Genomic DNA, 12,636 nt, shown 5'->3' on the forward strand with positions numbered 1-12,636 from the left:
GCCCAGCCTCTCCTACTCCCCACCCCCAGAGCCGGGGAAGCACCTCTGACCCTGCCAGCAGCAGCAGCAGCAGCAGAACTGAGCGGGCGCTCTGGTTGCTCCAGGTGAATCAAACAGCTGGGACAGACAGCAAGGGCTCTCAAAACTAAATTGTCCCTGGAACCACAATCCACAAAAGTGGGCCAGGATGTGCCGCTGCAACTAAACAGGATGCCTGCCTGCTGAAAGAGAAGATTTAAATGGGCTTCAGAGTCTCCTTACATAATACCAAGCTGTCCACACTACAATAAAAAGTCACTCATCATTTACCCAGAACCAGGAAACTCATAATTTGAATGAGAAAAGATAATCAACAGATTCCAACGTTGAGATGAATCACGTTAGAATTGTCTTACAAGGATTTTAAAGCAGCCAGCACAAAAATCCTTCACCAAACAATTACAAATCTTCTTGACACAAAAGAAAAAATGGAAAATCTTAGCAAAGAAATTGAAGTTATAAAAAACTGAAAAAGAGGGAACGTATGTGGCTCAAGCAATTGGGCACTCTCCTCCCACATGGGAGGTCCCGGGTTCAGTTCCCAGTGCCTCCTAAAGAGGACGCAACGAGCAGACAGATGAGGGAGCCATCTTAGGGCAGGGGGATGGAATTTTAAAAAATAAAAAAAAGAACTGAAAAATACAATGAACCAAAGTAAAACAAACAAACAAACACACAACTCAATGGATGGGCTCAATAGCAGAATAAATATAACAAAGGAAAGAATAAGTGAACTGGGAAGTAGAAGAGAAATTATCCAGTCTGAACAACAAAGAGAAAACAGACTGAAAAAAACTAATAGAGCCTCCAGGACCCGTGAGACCATGAAAGCAATCTTGTATTTGTGTTACTGAAGTCCTTACAAAGAGCGCTACAGCAGTCTGATATTATTGATGAATTCCAAAAAGGAATATTGGATTATGTGTGTCAACTGATCTTTTCCTCTGGGCATATTAGATTATATTGGATTCATAGGTTTACATGATTAAGTAATTACGTAAACTTCTTGTGCCAGTAGGGTGTTGAGTCCACACCCATTGGTGGGTAGGGACACACAGATAAAAGGCAAAGGACAGAGTTGGAGGGGTTTTTGGTGTTGGAGCTTGATGCTGAAGCTTAAGCTGGGGCCCTGGGAACAGAGGAGCCCAGGAAGCCTGAGCCCTCGCGGACGTCGGCAGCCATCTTGCTCCAAATAGACTTTGGTGAGGGAAGTACCTTGTGCTTTATGGCCTGGTGTCTGTAAGCTCCTACCCCAAATAAACACCCTTTATAAAGACCAACTGATTTCTGGTGTTTTGCATCACCACCCTCTGGCCGACTAACACAGAATTTGGTACTGAGAGTGGGGTAGTGCTTTTGCGCTTCTAATTAACCCATGGTCAGAGAGGAAGGCTCACGGTGCCTTCGCACCTGCCTCCTAAAGAAGACAAGCAAGACAGCAAGCTGATGCCATGGACAAGAATGGTGAGCTGATGCAACAAGATGACACAACAAGAGACACAAGGAGGAAAACATAAGAGACACAACAAAAACCAGGGAGCTGAGGTGGCTCAAGTGATTGAGTGCATCTCTCCCATGTCGAAGGTCCCAGGATTGGTTCCCAGTGCCTCCTAAAGAGAAAACGAGAAGAAAAGACAAGCAGACACAGAAGAACACTCAGTGAATGGATGCAGAGAGCAGACAGTGAGTGCAAGCGGCAAGAGGAGGAATAAATCTTTAAAAAAAAAAAAGCTGGAGTGACTATATTTATATTTTTTTATTTCTCTCCCGCCCACCACCAGTTGTCTGCTCTTATCAGCAGCACCAGGTATCTGTGTTTCTTTTTGTTGCATCATTTTGTGTCAGCTCTCCATGTGTGTGGTGCCATTCTTGGGCAGGCTGCACTTTCTTTCGCACTGGGCGGCTCTCCTTACGGGGTGCACTCCTTGTGCGTGGGGCTCCCCTACACGGGGACACCCCTGCGTGGCAGGGCACTCCTTGCGCGCATCAGCACTGCACGTAGGTCAGCTCCACACGGGTCAAGGAGGCCCAGGGTTTGAACCGCGGACCTCCCATGTGGTAGACGGACGCCCTATCCATTGGGCCAAGTCTGTTTCCCATGGAGTGGCTATATTAATAGCAGATAAAGTCAACTTCAGAGCAAAAGAAATTACTAGGGACAAAAAGGAATATACCATAACAATAAAAATATCAGTCCACCTGGACAATATAGCAATCTTAAATATCTCTGCACCAAACAACAAGACCTGAAAATACATGGATCAAAAACTGACAGAGGGAAGCAGATGTGACTCAAGTGACTGGGCTCCTGCCTACCATATGGGAAGCCCGGGGTTTGATTCCCAGGGCCTCCTGGTGAAGGCAGGCTGGCACACAAGGAGAGCTGGAACAACAAGGTGACACAACAAAGGGAGACGCAGAGGAGAAACAGTGAGAGACACAGCAGGCCAGGGAGCTGAGGTGGCTCAAGCGATTGTGTGCCTCTCTCCCATGTCAGAGGTCCCAGGATCGGTTCTCAGTGCCTGCTAAAGAGAAAGACGAGAAGAAAAGACAAGCAGACACAGAGGAACACACAGAGAAAAGACATGGAGAACAGACAACAAGTGCAAACAACTAGGGGGAGGGACAAAAAAATTTAAAAATAAAAAGTGATTTAAAAATTTTTAAATCTTATAGAGCTAAAAAGGAACAGTAAAATCTAAAATTACATTTGGAGACTTCCACACATACTCCACTCTCAGCAAAAGATAGAGCTAGTAGACAGAGAGCAAACACAGGGAAGAGCTCAACAACAGATCAATCAATGGGATCTATTACAGTTACGTTTATAGAACACTCCACCCAACAAAAGCACCACCCAACAGCCTAAAAGTTCTTTTTAAGCTCCTGTGGAACATCCATCGAGATATACCATACCCTAGGTCTCAAAACAAACCTTAACAGATTTAGAAGAATTGAAATAGTACAGAGTATTTTCTCTGATCCTAATAGAATCAAGCTGGAAATGTTGCCAACAGAAAGGCAACATCTCCAAGTACTTTTATTTATTTATTTATTTCTCTCCCCTTCTCCACCCCCACCCCACCCTGGTTGTCTGTTCTCTGTGTCTATTTGCTGTGTGTTCTTCTTTGTCCGCTTCTGTTGTTGTCAGCAGCCCGGGAATCTGTGTTTCCTTTTGTTGCGTCATCTTGTTGCATCAGCTCTCCGTGTGTGCAGTGCCATTCCTGGGCAGGCTGCACTTCCTTTCGCGCTGGGCGGCTCTCCTTATGGGGCGCACTCCTTGCGCGTGGGGCTCCCCTACATGAGGGACACCCTGCGTGGCAGGGCACTCCTTGCGCACATCAGCACTGCGCATGGGCCAGCTCCACACGGGTCAAGGAGGCCCGGGGTTTGAACCGTGGACCTCCCATGTGGTAGACGGACGCCCTAACCACTGGGCCAAGTCCGCTTCCCATAGGTACTTTGAAATAAGCAACACACTTCTAATTAACCCGTGGTCAAAAAGGAGGCTCAAGGTGAATAACAAAATGTTGAATCAAACGAACAGGAAAATACTACATATCAAAATTTCTGAGACACAGCTAAATCAGTAGTTAGAGGGAAATCTAGAGCAATAAATGCCTGGAAAAGAGGAAAATAATCCAAGCTCCTACCTCAAGAGAAAGAAGAGCAAAATAAGCCCAAAGCAAGCAGAAGAAATAACAGAAGAGCAGAAATGAATAGAATTGGAAATAAAAATAGAGGAGAGCAATGAAACAAAGCACACATTCTTCAAAAAGATCACTAAAATTGGCAAACCTTAGGCAAGACAAAATTTAAAAAGGGAAGACACAAATTACCAACATCAGGAAAGAAACAAGGGATATCACTACAGTTCCTACAGATGCCAAGAGGATAAGGGAATACTGTAAGCAACTCTGCACAATTGACGACTTTGAGAAAATGGCTGGATTCCTGAAAAAAAAAAGACTACAACTAAACCAATATAAAATAGATCCTTTGAAGACCCATATAACTATTAAGAAAGTTAAATTAATAATTTTAACATTCCCAAAAAATAACTCTTCAGGACTAAATGGTTTTACTGGAGAATTTTTTCAAATGTTTAAATAAGTATTAACGCCAATTCTGCATAATCTCTTCCAGAAAATAAGAAGGGTGAACATATCCCAATTTATGTTATGAAGCTGGTGTTATCCTGATTACAAAATCAGATAAAGATAGTGCCAAAAAAGATAACTATGTACCAATATCCCTCATGGATATAGTCACAAAAACCCTTAACAAAATAACAAATAGAATTCAGCAATATATAAAATGCAATGAACTGTGATCTGGGAGGATACAGGAAAACTATTCCATCTGGGCAGGGCTTGCTAATTGCTAAGTTTATAATAGATTACCTTCAGGGAAAGTTTCTGTGTTTAAAAATCAAGACAAGCTGGAAGCAAAAAACAACCTGAGAACCTTGTGTTGCTTTTTTTTTTTAAGGTATTACATGACACAGTAAGAAACGCTTATTGTCATTGTTTAAAAAAAAAAAGAGGGAAGTGGATGTGGCTCAAGGGATAAGGCCTCCGCCTACCATATGAGAGGACCCGGGTTCGACCCCCGGGGCCCCCTGGTGAAGGAAAAAAAAGAAAAAAAGAGAAAGGATGTCTTTGCCGTGAGCCAGTGCCCGTGCAAGTGAATCGTGCAGCAAGATGATGACGCAACAAAAGAGAGACAAGGGGAGAGTCAAGGTGAAGCGCAGCAGAGACCAGGAACTGAGGTCGTGCAGCTGACAGGGAACCTCTCTCCACATCGGAGGTCCCCAGGATCGAATCCCAGTGAATCCTAGAGGATAAAAAATGAGAAGACCAAAAAAAGAGAAATAGATACAGAAGATAGAGATCCCAGAAATAGACACACAAAAATGTCCAAATGATTTTTGACAAAGGTGCAAAAACATTTCAATGGAGGAATGGTAACCTTTTCAACAAATGGTACTGGAGCAATCAGACATCCACAGGTGGGAGGGAGGGAGGGAGGAGACAGAAAGAAATAAGGAAAAAAGAAGGAAAGGAAGGAAGGGGAAAAGAAAGGGGGAGGGAGGAAGGGGAGAGAACCTCAACCCAAGCTTCACAGCCTAATAACAAAATTAACTCAAAAGGGATCACAGATGCAAGTGTAAATTTTAAAACTATAAAATTTTAGAAAAAAACATAGGAGAAAATCTTTGGGATCTAGGACTAGGAAAAGAGTTCCTAGACTTCATACCAAAAGCACAATCCAGGAAAGGAAAAGTGGATAAATCGGACCTCTTAAAATAAAAAGCAAAGCAAAACTACTGCTCTGCCAGAAAACCCTGTGGAGAGGTTGAAAAGGCACCAACTGGGAGAAAATACCTGCAAATGAGCTTCTGACAGACAACTAGCATTGAGAATATATTAAAACTCTCGACACTCAATAGCACAAGAAAAAGATCAAATTTAAGAGTTGGCAAAAGACAGGAAGAGACATTTCACTGAAGAAAATACATGTCAGATGGGGAAGGGGACATGGGAATGAATAGACAGAGAGATGAAAATAAAAAGACAGTGACATGTCACCTCTATCAGAATGGCTAAAATAAAAAAATAGTAAGAAGCAGATGTGACTCAACCAGTTGGGTGCCCACTTACCATGTGAGAGGTCCCGGGTTCAGGTCCCAGTGCCTCCTGGAGAAGACGAGCAGATGCCACACCAGCTGCAACGTGCTAGATACTGCACGACTGCAACGAGCAGACTCCAAAACGAGCAGATGCCACAAGCCAGCAGCTGCCTCAGCCCACAGGGAGCAGACATGGCTCAGGCCACGTGGGGGAGGCCCTGGGTTCAGTTCCTGGTGCCTCCTGGAGAAAGTGAGCAAACGATGAGCAGACAGGCAAGAGAACCATCTGGGTGGGGGTGGGGGGATACATAGATAGATAAATAAATAAAGTAAATAAATAAATCTTTTTTAAAAAGGAACAGCAGCACCAAATGCTAGCCATGCAGAAAAACTAAAATTGTCATTCAGTGCTGGTGGGGAGGTAAAAAAGCACAGCCACTTTTGAAAATCTTTTGGCATTTTCTCCAAAAACTAAACATTCAATTACCATATGACCCAGCAAATTGTGCTCCTGGGTATTTATCCCAGACAAAAGAAAAATGATGTTTGCACAAAAACCTGTACACGATTGCTCAGCAGCTTTTTTTGGTAATAGACAAAAACTGGAATCAGTCCAGGTGTCCCTCAACAGGTGAATGTTTGAACAAACTTTGGCACATCCCTTCCATGGAATACTACACAGCAAGAAAAAGAAGCAAACTGCTGATTCATGCAACAACTTGGATGTACCTTCAGGAATGAGGCTCGGCCAAAAAAATCCACCCCCAAAGGGTCCTTCCTGTAAATTCCATTCATGTAGCACTTTTGAAATGACCAAAGGTTGCCGCAGGTTAGGGGCAAGGCAGGGGGTGGGGGTGGGGGGTGTAGCTGTTGAAGAGCCCCTGATGTGGTCCCGGGTTTGCAGCTGCTCGGCGTGCCTCCACCGCAGGGGTCTGGACAGGAACTCGCTTGGGTGATAAAACTGCGCAGAACTTAACACCCTCCACGCAACTGGGCACAAGTCGAACAGGAGGGAGTTGCATCAGTGTCCATTCCTGCTTGTGATGTTGTACTACCGTTTTGCAAACTGTTACCTTTGGGGGAAGTGGGCCAAGTATACAAGGGATCTCAGAATTTACAAATATCTCAATAAAAATTTCAGTTAAAAGACTCCATTGCTAGGAAAATTTTCTAGGGAAATAATGGGAGGAGCCTGCAGTGGTGAAAGGACGGCCCTGCCCCTCTCAGCACTGTACACTAGGGAGGTGGACACGCCGTGGGTCTTTCCGTGGGCACCTGCGGAAGACCAGGTGGCCATGTAATTGATCCTGTGCAGCTGTCGTCAGTGATATGGGTAGGCGTAATTATTTTGTTAAGTGAAAAAAGCAGATTAGAAAAGAGTACACGTAGTATCAACTTTTTAAAAAAATCTATAAGAACATATATATAAATCCAGACAAGACATACGCCCAATTGTTTTTGAAGTTGTCCTTCTGGGGGCGTGAACATAGGCAGCTTTCACGCTTCCTTTACCTTTTTTTTGGCGTTGGCAGCACTGCTTAGAGGGTCCTATTAGGACCAGGGTTGCTACAGAAATGCAGCGCGCACTCAGTTAAACCTGAACGTCAGATAAACAGCAGAGGTTTTTTTCCTGTCTGGTTGCGTCATAGTCTGTTTCGGTGCCTCGCTTTGCGGCGTGGGGGCGTGCGCCTCTCCGCGCAGGTCTGGAGCGCCTTTTTTCTTTTTTTACCAGGAAGTCCTGGGGATCAAACCGGGGTCCTCCATATGGCAAACAAGAGCTCAATTGCTTGAGCCACAGCTGCTTCCCAACAAATAATTTTCTTAACTCAATTTTGTACATTTAATAAGTGAAAATATAAACAAAAACTTTAAAAAAAAAACCACTGCTGAATAAAAACATACATTTCTCAATTAAATGTACTGGATACCTATACATTTTTTTTAAATTTTACAATACGTTACACAATATATTTGGGTCATAGTAACGCAATCATACAGCATTTGTCCTTTTGTGTCTGGCTGGCTTCATTCAACATAATGTCCTCCAGGTTCATCATGCTGTCATATGCTTCACGGCTTCATTTCTTCTTACAGCTGCATAAGATTCCATCACATGAATACACCACAGTTTATCCATTCATCGGTTGATGGACACCTGGGTTGTTTCCGGCTTTTGGCAATCGTGAATAATGCCGTTATAAACATCAGTGTGCAGATGTCTGTTCGTGTCCCCACTCTCAGCTCTTCTGGGTACAGACCCAGGAGTGGCATTGCTGGGTCACATGGCGAATCTATATTCAACTCCTTTAGGAACTGCAAACAGTCCTCCACAGTAGCTGTGCCATTCTGCATTCCCACCAACAGTGAGTAAGTGTTCCTATCTCTCCACATCCTCTCCAACACTTGTAGTTCTGTCTTTTTAATATGGCCATTCTGGTAGGTGTGAAATGATATCTCATTGTAGTTTTGATTCCAACAAATAATTTTTAATACATGTATGTCCCATGCAATATTTGTATTTTTATCTGCCACATCTGGCAACATGAGTCACAATCCTAAGCTCCATTTCCACATTGGAAAACAAGACAAAACAGAACCAAGGCCACCACAGGCTGGTGTCCCCATGTCCCACAGCTGGGGGCTTCCCACAGCCTGTGCGACCCTGGGATGCCTCCCCAGCGCGGGTCCTGGGCCGCAGCCCCTCTCGCCTAGCCCAGGACTCCTTTTCCTGATTTTCTCGGCTCACGCCAGCAGCAGCAGCGTCTCCCTCTCTGGAACATTCTGGCACCAGCCAGTCTTGCTCTATTACCTGCCTTCCTTCCTGGTCCCATACTGCCCACCCCCAGCAGAGCCCCAAGCCCTTCCCCACCTGCCTGGCCTCTCGCTCTGTGCTTCCGGCCTGCCAGCCATTCCTGGACACGCGCCTGCCTCGGAGCTTCGCACCTGCCAGTGTCCTGCACACCCACACCCTGGGCACCGACTTCCCGCACACCCCACACCCCGGGCACCTACCTCCTGCACACCCACATGCTTGGGCACGGCGCCCGACCACCCCATCCTGGCGTGCGCAGCGCATGGGGGGCCCCTGCCCCTCGCCCTGCTCACACTTGTGTTTCCTCCTGGCATTCCCGGGAACCAAAAAGGGAACGTGCCGTCCTCTTCCCAGGCGCCCTGCTGCGCAGCCCGCTGCAGCTCCTCCCGGGGGCGGCCCCTCACCAACTGGGCCGGGTCGTCCCCGCAGGCCCCCTCAGCCATCTCCCTCTCCTGCAAGTCCCCGCGATGCTCTGGGTGGTCTCTCTGAAGGACCCCCACCCCCAGCAGCTTTCCCCGGTCCCCGTCGCAGCCCCCAAGGCCCGCACACCAGCTAAGCCCCCAGCCCACTTCCGTGCCGGCCTCTCGACTCTGTCCTCACCCCTCCTGGACAGACATCCCCTCACGGTTCCGGCCCGCCACCTGCCATGCTCCCCATTTCTCAGGTGGGGAACAGAGGCCCGAAGAGGCGCGGGAGAGGCGTCCACAGGGCCCAAGGTGGCGCAGCTGACCGCCCACGGGGCACCCCGCCTCCAGGCCCGGCTGCCCGCGAGGCGAGGACGGGCATTCAGTGTCGTGGCCTCCACCCAGACACTGGCCGCCAGGGCCAGGGGGCAGGCCCTTTGCGGGGGCGGGGTGCGAGGGGCAGGCCCTGGGCCAGGAGCAGAAGGGCCCTGGGGACGCCGCCTCTAACCGCAGAGTCGCAAAGGAAACGTCTTCAGTCTTCAGGCAGGGAAGCCCGGGCCACTTCCTCTCGCCGCCCCTCCGCGGAAGTCGGGACCTGGCTCACCCGCGCGGCCGCAGCGCGCTCTGCCCACCGCGGCCCACCGCTGACCGGCCGCCTGGCCATCCCGGGTGGCAGAGGAGCCAGCGGCTCTGCCCGGGCCATCCTCCCCGCAGCCGCCCCTTCCAGGCTTGGCTTTGCCCACGCGCCCCGCGCCCTCTGCGCCCTCCGCGCCACAGCCCCGCATGCCTGCCCTCCCCGAGCGCGCATCACAGCGCCCAGGGCTGGGAATGGAGACGCCGGAGGAGGTGGGAGTGGGTCCCCGTGGGGCCGGGGACAGGCAGGTCGCCAAACCGAGGGTCCGAGGAGGCACAGCCCAGGGGCCTTCCTGGAGGCGTCGGGGCAGGTCCAAGGGCTCACCGGCCTTTGCCCCGCCCTTCCCTCTTTGCCCCTTCCTCTAGGTCCAGTTTCCTGGGGCAAGAGAGAGCCGGGGGGGGGGGGGGCAGGGCGGGAGTGGGGTGTGGGGAGGGCCCGGGAGGAAGGAAGGTGGACCGTCCCCGGCAGGGCGCAGGGGCTTCCCCGCCACGCAGGCAGGGCTGGGGCAGGGCTGGGGCAGGGCTGAGGTCTGCGGCCCGGCGTGTCCTCCCTGCCTCCACCTCGTCCTGCCAAAGACCGGGACACCTGCCCCTGCAAACTCAGATTGCCCAGTGGAGAGTCAGGCCTGGAAGGTGTCCCACAGGACGGGTTTGGGTTGCTGGCTCTGAGGAACCTGCTGAACCCTCCCCGAGATGGCCCTGAAGTGAAGCCACTGCCAAGAGCTGTCCAGAGGCACAGACAGCCACCTTCCTCCTTGCTGTGGCTACTCTTTGCTCCAGCTTCGGAGTCCCCTTGTCACCCGGCTCTGGCCTGGCCAGGCTACGTCACCGGGGGTGGGTTCCTCGGCCCCCCGAGGCTCTAGTCCCCGGTGGTGAGCTCACAGTGATGCGTCTTCTTTGTGGGAGAGGGAGGGGACGTGAGGTTGCCATCACGGTGATGACCCACCCCTCCTGTCCCCAAACCCCCAGCCCCCTCCTGCAACCTGGCAGCTTCCCTCCCTTGGAGTGTCGCCTGGCCTGTCTGGGGTCTCCCCACCTGGCAGACCCTGTGCCTCCTCCCGGCATCTTGTTGCCCCGAAAGGAAACCCCCGCCAGGGAGAGGCAGGTCGGTCAGCAGAAATGGTCAGGTCCAGGGACTGGGGGGTGACCACGGAACCGCTCCGCACACCCACAGTTGGGCACTGAAGGGTGTCCATTACCCACCCACCCAGGCCTCCATGGCACAGCGAGGTCCAGGCGCCCCCTGGGCTGGGGGGCCAGCTGCACCCACATCCCAACCCCACGGCCCCTAACTCTAATTCACACCCGAGAAACTGGCCCCGGGGAGATGGGCAGAGTGGCAAACCCCCCAAGGGCCACAGCCCTGCAGACATGCCATGCCCCATGGGCTGCGGAGCAGGGAGCTCTGCCGTCTTGATTCCCAAGCAAGGGCTCACTGAGTGCCAACCTCGTGCAATCCCACCACCCTGTCCAGGGCTGCCGAGACCCTTGGGCATTTGTGTTTTGGCTGTAGCAGAAGGGAAAACAAGGTACAGTGTCTTGGGCATGTAGAAAGCACTCAACCAAGATTTGCTAAACAAGTGGGTGCCAGCTTGTGGATAGGGTGGCTGTGTGTCCTGGCTTGCCTGGGACAGTCCGGCTTATGCTGGGTTCTGGCTTCACAACTTGTAGCCCCTTCCGTGCTCCAGAGGGACGCGTCTGGGCATTAAGTTATATGCCCCCCACTTACAGGAGAACAGATTGTTGGTCTCACACTCTGAGAATCTTTTGTTTCTGCCCCTAGCTCTGTGCCTGGCAATTGCAGGGACTCAATCCATTCCAGAAAGATTGAGGGTGGGTAATGTGTTTGCATGTCAGGAAGGCTGCCTGGGGTGTCCGTTCCACCGAGAGAGGCAGTCCACGGACAAAGAAGTACCTGCTGCATCTGAGACAAGGAAAGCCAGGAAAGGGGGACGAGGAGAGTGGATGCTACCGTATAGGGGAGGGCCGGGGAGAGCTTCTCAAAAGGTAACTGCAGGCACAGGCCGGCCGAGGTGAAAGAGGGAGGCAGGCCGATCCAGGCAGCCCCGTGCAGAGGCCCTGGAAGGGCGGTGTGGTTGGTGTAGCGGAGTCAAGGGAGCGCAGGGGCAGGGGTGCAGGCAGTGAGGCTGGCCTCGAGGGTGCCCAGCAGAGGAGTGACCGCTGACCACCGCAGGAGGCAGCCAGGCAGAGGCTGTCCGCCTAGCGCCCGAGCTGGCAAACTTTTCGGTAAAGGGCCAGATGGCAAATGTTTTGGTTTGGCCCACTCTGCCTCTGTGTTCCAATAAAACCGTTCAGGACACTGGCATTCGAATTGCATTACTATTTTCACAGGGTGTGAAATATTATTTTGATTTCTTTCCTCAAACTTTTAAAAATGCAACAGCGCGTTCTTAGCTCACGCAGACACACGTGGCTGTGTGGATTTGGCCTGCAGCCATAGTTAGGCAGCCCCTAACCCACCCAACATACACTGACGTCAGATCTGGGATCCACCAGTGAGGAAAAAGAAGAAACACAACTGCTCCCACGGAGACTGGGTGATGAGACTAGGTGATGAGTACATTAAACAGGACGTTGGGAAGACCAGCCTGGCCTTGGCCCGTGGGGTCGGGGCAGCGTAGAAGCGCAAGGGAGCCCGGGGGGCCTGCGGTCTACACCCAGCCACACCCCGTAGAGTTGAAATGAGCCAGTAACGGTTGAAAGAACAGCTTCCTAATCATTACGTTAGGACTTGTCAAGGGAACCTATTTCTTTCACTTTGCACCATCAGCCAGGGCCTAAACAGGATTACAGACGGGGCCTCGGGGCCAAATTCGGCCGACACAATGCGTTCAGCGGCCTGGGCCTCCCAGCTCCGGCCTTGCACAGTCGCGGCCGTGCCCGCTCCACGGCACAGGCGGCCACGCAGGGCACCGCCGCCGTCTTGGCAGGGCAGGAGGCTTCCTGCGAGGGGGGTGGGCGTGGGCCCCGCGGGGGGAGCGGTCCCCGGGGATCCGCGGCTCGTGGGTCTGGCTGGGCCCAGGCCTGGTCTCGTGGGGCTTCGGGGAAGAGGCGCACCCGCAGAGAAGCGCCACGGTCCTTCCCCGCGGGGCCCG

This window comes from Dasypus novemcinctus, chromosome 12 (genome assembly GCF_030445035.2).
Source record: "Dasypus novemcinctus isolate mDasNov1 chromosome 12, mDasNov1.1.hap2, whole genome shotgun sequence".
In the NCBI taxonomy this organism is placed as follows: Eukaryota; Metazoa; Chordata; class Mammalia; order Cingulata; family Dasypodidae; genus Dasypus; species Dasypus novemcinctus.